Source organism: Balaenoptera borealis (genome assembly GCF_965194805.1).
Source record: "Balaenoptera borealis genome assembly, chromosome: 8".
Taxonomy (NCBI): Eukaryota; Metazoa; Chordata; class Mammalia; order Artiodactyla; family Balaenopteridae; genus Balaenoptera; species Balaenoptera borealis.
This window is the reverse complement of record NC_138865.1, coordinates 101,620,520-101,626,920: the sequence shown is the minus strand read 5'-3', so window position 1 is coordinate 101,626,920 and position 6,401 is coordinate 101,620,520. Positions and strand designations below refer to the sequence as shown.

Genomic DNA, 6,401 nt, shown 5'->3' with positions numbered 1-6,401 from the left:
AGTTAACGAGACACATTCTACAGCAATTCAGGTAAACGTGGTTTATAAATATTCTATATGTAATTGCAGGGCAGTTTGTAAAAAATGATAAAAATATTTTGTGCTTTGCAAAATGAAAACAGACTCATAGATACAGAGAACAAATGGGTGGCTGCCAGACAGGAAAAGGGTGGGAAGGTGGGGCAAAATAGGTGAAGGGGATTAAGCGGTACAACCTTCCAATTATATAAATAAGTCACAGGGATGTAATACACAGCTTAAGGAATATGGTCATTAATACTGTAATAACTTTGTATAGGGACAGATGGTTACTAGATTTATTGTGGTGATCATTTCATAATGTATGCAAATGTCAAATAATTATGTAATACACTTGAAACTAATATAATATTGTACATCAACTATGTTTCAACACAAAAGAATCTGGTGTTTTGGGAAAGTAATGAGGATAAAACTTCACAGCTATAAAGACAGGACAATGAAATTTGAGTAAGGCTATTATAATCAAGATGTAAGGAAGGGGTATGTCTCTTGGATAGTTTTACTTTATTAATTTATTATTTATATTTTGCCACCAAAGACTGGAGGTGCCTCTTTCCATTATGGATCACCCATGATTAAGTAGTGTTGCTCTGGAGTAGTGGTTCTCACATTTTAGTGAGCTTCAGAATCACTCAGGATGCTCTATCAAAATCAGATTCCTCTATGCTCAGGATGAGGTTCAAGAGAACACACATTGAGAAAAAAGATCTAGTGCTTATGGCTTATGAAGGAAGCCCTACTCTGTTTTACTAGATTTCTTTTTTTACAATGATTAAATTCAGTGATATCATTTAAATGATTTTCTCTCAGTAACATGTAATTTAAATTTGGGATGTTAACATTAACAATAAAAACATTTTGTCAAAAATGACCACAATTATGTCAGACATGGTCTGGGTGGAACTCAAAAGAGAAATTCTAAATATGAAATTACACAATAGAAAAAAACAGGCTATCCTATTGATGTTGAGAGGCCAACACTAAGGTTAATTTAAAACAACATAAAAATGTAATTTCTGATTCTAAACTATAATATAAAATTATTTTGTTTATCCCAATTATCTTATTTAGGAAAACTTTAGATTAATTTTTAAGGCTGCTCAGTGAGAAGTCTTTGAAATAACCACATACAATAAGAAAAATAAAATTTCGAATAAACTGAATTTTATTCACAAACACTACTTTTTGTATTACTATACACATTTATGAATGTCCGCATTATTTTAAAATGACAGTTGTAAGGTATAATTGCCAAAGTTCTCATAACTTTATAAAATGAAATGAACTAAAAATCACTAAACTAGCTTATTAGATATTTTTATAGGTACATTGTTTGAGATCATATTTCCAAAATTCAAATACACAACAGTATATTTTATGCTTCATTAGACTTAACTTTTGGCTATGCTATCTTCTTCCAGTTGAACAATAAAGATGTGTATCTTTCCATTAGAAAGGTGAAGCCACATGTAACCTTTTACCATGCTAGCTTCCCTGACTGTTTACATGCAAAGCCAAAGGGGTCAGCACATCTGTTTATTGTGGCTACTGGTTCAAATATCTATCACAACAGTCTTCAAACTTTAAACAAAGACTTTCTAAGAAATAAACATTCAAAGACAACTTCAGGGAAAAAATTTCCAGTTCTTCAACTTTCACATGGAATCTTTTCTAAAATTTAGTTTTCTGAGATGAAGACCGCGTCCATCCCAAACCTACTGTGTTACATACTCTGGGGAATTAAAGACTTTGAGGAGCCAAACAAAATTTATAAGTTATAAATCAATGATTAAATCTAAATATTGTCCACATTCTTGTCCTTCTCTGTCTTATACACATTCTGATATAGGTGAAATTTGCCATTGCAAACAGGGTATTTGGCCTGAATTAAGGTGTATTGAATTCAGGATTTTTGAAAGGGTTTTAGGTTAGTGAAGTTGATTCTTTTAATTGGAACTGGAATATTCTGCAGGACTGCCAAAATGTTCCAGATAAAGTAGAAGCTTAAATTTTTATTTATTTTTTTCATATTTAGCATGCTTTTGTTCACAAGATGCCTAACAACTATTATCAAATCATATGAAATACTGATTCTAGTTACAGTCAATCCTCATTTTATAAAATATTCAATATTTTCTACCTTTTTACAAAAATAAACTGACTGAAACAGATCCACATTATTAGCACCCGGCTAACACACTCACAGTTGACCAACACAACAGCACTGCTTCAACATCCTCAGCCCAGCCTCATTTCCAAGCCTTTTTCTCCTTTCTATTTGGTCTCAATCTTAGTTAAGAACCTGTGATATGGTGATTTATAACAAAAAATATATATATATATTTGGTCTTCGTCCGGGTTCTTGGCACAGAGCTCCTAAAAGCCTTAGAATTTTCTGTGATGAGGGTGATAAATGTGTCTTTTGTTAATGTTCATGAGGTGACTTCTGGAAAGCACCTACGGATGGATAGGGGCTGGTTGTCAGTGGAGGCAAGCAGGAGATTTCTGGATTGGAACTTTCAGTCCTACCCCACTCCTCCACCTTTGGGGAGAGGAGAGAGGCTGGAGATTGGGTTCAAACACCGATGATTTAATCAACTGTGTTTGTGTAATGAAGGCTCCATGAAACCCCAAAAGGACAGGGTTCAGAGAGCTTCCCGGCTGGTGAACACGTGGAGATACGGGGAGAGTGGTACACCTTGCCCTAAGCATCTCTTCCATGTGGCTATTCCTGAGTTATGTTCTTTTATAATAAATTGGTAATCTAGTAAGTAAAATGTTCCTCTGAGTTCTGTGTGCTGCACTAGCAAATTAATCCCTGCCAAGGACGGGGGTCTTTGTAATCTTCTATTTATGATGGGTCAGTCTTATAGGACTGAGCCCTTAACCTGTGGAATCTGATGCTACCTCTAGGTACATAGTGTCAGAAGTGAACTGAATTACAGGACACCCAGCTGGTACAGGAGAATTTCCTGGTGGTGTGGAACCCCTCTACTGCCCAACATCAGAACTGGGTGTATAAATGTAGAGCCATTCCATCTGTAGGAAAATAAAAGTAGAGTGTCACATTATCATATCCTTTCTTAACAGCCTGGAATTCACCACAAGAGGAGGTTGGAAGGGTAGAGAAACCCTCATTCATTTTGCATGAATAGGGGGAAGTAAATGGCTTTAAAGTCAAGTAATAGTAATAACGTTTTTTGGCTAATGACAAAATCAAATAAAACTAGGGAAGATTGATAATAAAATATAGAACTGTTATAATTATCTTGCATTTATCTCTAGTTTTAGAAATTTTTCTGATCCACTTCCTTTTAAAAACTTTTTGTTAGGTATAACATGCATACCATAAAGTAGACCAGTCATTAAGTGCATGCAATTATTTTTCACAAATTGAGTCCCGTGCCTAGATCAAGAAAAAGAGTATCAGGGACTTCCCTGGTGGTCCAGCGGTTAAGACTCAGCACTCCCAACGCAGCGGGCCCGGGTTCGATCCCTGGTCAGGGAACTAGATCCCGCATGCCGCAACTAAGAGCCTGCATGCCGCAACTAAACAATCCCACATGCCACAACCAAGGTCTCCCGTGCCACAACTAAGACCTGGCGCAGCTAGCTAAAAACACAACATAACATAAGAAAAAGAGTATCACTAGCACCTCCAAAACCTTCCTCATGTCCCCTTCTTCCAGTTGCTCGCTCCCACCAAGAATAACAGCTATCCTGACTGGAAATAGCATACGTTTGTCTGGCCTATTATAACTTATATGAATGAAATCTTAGAGGATGAACTCTTTTGTGTCTGGCTTCTTTTGCTCAACATTATGTTTGGAAGTTTCATCCATATTGTTATGTAGTTGTAGATAATTTATCTTCTTTACTGTGTAACATTCCATTGTGTGAATATATCACAATTTATTCTTCCACTCTATTGAACATTTAGGTAGTTTTCAGTTTAGAGCTATTTCCAATAAAATAGTTATGAACACTCTAGTAGGTGTCTTTTGGTGAGTTACATGGATGCATTTTTTTGGGTGTATACTTAGAATCAGAACTGCTAGGTCATAGGAAATCACATGTTCTGCTTTAATAAATACTAACAACCAAGTTTCCAAAGTGGTTGTACCAACTTGCTTTCTCCATGACTGTGAGAGCTCAGATTGCTCCATATCTTCAGCAACACTAAGTAATGTTAGTCTTTCTTATTCTAGCTATTCTGTTGGGTGTGCAATGTTACTGCACTGAACTTTTAAATTTTCATTTCTCTGATGACTGATGAAGCTGAACAGCTCTTCATCGGTTTATTGGCCACTCAGATATTTGCTTTTGTAAAGTGCCTGTTAAAGTTATTTTCTACTGGACTGTCTGCCTTTAACGGTTTTTTAAAATTTTATTTTATTTTATTATTTATTTTGGCTGTGCCGGGTCTTAGTTGTGGCATGTGGGCTCTTAGTTGTGGCATGTGGGATCTAGTTCCCTGACCAGAGATCGAACCCAGGCCCCCTGCACTGGGAGCACGGAGTCTTACCCACTGGACCACCAGGGAAGTCCCTGCCCTTTACTGTTTGCAGGAGGTTTTAACATATCCTGCGTATGAGTCTGTGTCAGATAAATGTATTACAAGTATCTTCTCTTGAGTCTGTGGCTTGCCCTTTCACTTTCTTAATTGTGTTTTTTAAAGAACAAGAGTTCTTAATCCTAATATAGTCCAATTATCAATTTTTTTCCTTTATGATTCATGCTTTTTTGCATCCTGTTTAAGAAATTCTTATTCCAAGATCATGAGAGATCTATTTCTTCCAAAAGCTTTACTGTTTCAGTCTTCACATTTTGATCTGCCATCTACTAGAACATCCATCTATATGTTCTAAGATAGAAATTAAAAGTAATTTTTTTATATGGACCTTGATCCTTTTGATTTTAATACAATTTGAATAAGCAATACAGCATATGGTACAGTATCTAAAAGCTACAAATGGGTAGAAAGTAAAAGTAAGTCACCCTCTCATCCCATCTCCCTGTCACCATATTTCCCTCTACATGGCAACCAATGTTACCAATTTATTGGGTATAATTTTGGGATTTTCTATGCACACACACTTATTCCTCTCCTTTCAAAAAAGGGTGGAGGAATATACTATGCATCCTATTCTGCAACTATGCATCCTATTCTGCATTTTGCTTTTTACCATCAACAATGTATTAGAGATAGCTCTATATCATAACACACACAGTTGCCTCAATCTTTCTAATAGCTGTAAATAAAGTATTTTACATGGATATACTATATTTATCTGATTCCTTGCTGATGGATATTTGCATTATTTCCATCCTGTTCCTATTATAAACAATGCTGCACTGGGTATCCTTGTACACATGACATTTCCTACACATGAGCAAGTATATATACAGAATGAATTTCCAAAAGTAGAACCGCTATGTTGCTATTGCCCTGTACATCTGCTGTGCCAATTTAACTTCTGTGATAAGGTATGAGAGTGCTGGTTTAATCGTATCTTCCGAGATATAAGGTATTATCAAACTTCTTAACCTTTGCTTATTTAATTTGTAAAATATATATTGTGGTTTTTAAATTTTCATTTCTTTTATGATAAATGACATTTAACATTTTTTCAAATACTTATTAGCCCCCTATATTTTCTCATTTTCTTTCTGTGGATTCTTTCTGTCCTTTGTCCATTTTTAAAAATATTTATTTATAGGAGCTCTAGATATATTTAGCCTTCTTTTTCTTATTATTATTCTACTTAGCCCTGTGTAATGTATATAAAGATGTGTATATGTGTATTTTTTTTTTAGTTTGCCTTTTGTATTTGTGACTTTAACATTTATGGGATTGAATTTATCTGTTTTTAAAAATATTTCCTACATTTTGTGTTATACTTAGACATATTTTCCCCACTGTGAAGCCATAATACAATTCTCTTTTGTTTTCTTCAAAGCATTCTTAATTTCATTTTTATTTTATTTATTTATTTTGGCCATGCCACGCGGCATGTGGGATCTTAGTTCCCCCACCAGGGATCGAACCTGTGCTCCCTGTGGTGGAAGCTCAGAGTCTTAACCAATGGACCACCAGGGAAGTCCCTTTAATATTTAAAATATTTGATCATCTGAATTAATTTTGGTTTAAGGTAGGTACCAACTTATATTTTTTCCTAGATAGCCACCTAGCTGTTATCAATAAATAACAGTGGTGATTGTGGTTGTAGAGAAGTCAATGGTCAGCATAATCTTTCTCCCTTTGGGGTCTCTTGATTGCACTTTGGGGGTGGGAGCTGGGTAGCTCAATGATTATTTCTTTATCTGTGAATGGCTACAACTTTACTAGGCTATATTTC

General features: G+C 35.3%; 1 protein-coding gene across 8 annotated transcripts in view; it reads right to left on the bottom strand.

Annotated features, from left to right (window-relative positions):
• KIAA1958 overlaps positions 1-6,401 on the bottom strand; it is a 225,725-nt gene that overhangs the window by 104,146 nt on the left and 115,178 nt on the right. The gene's annotated exons all lie outside the window — the stretch shown is intronic.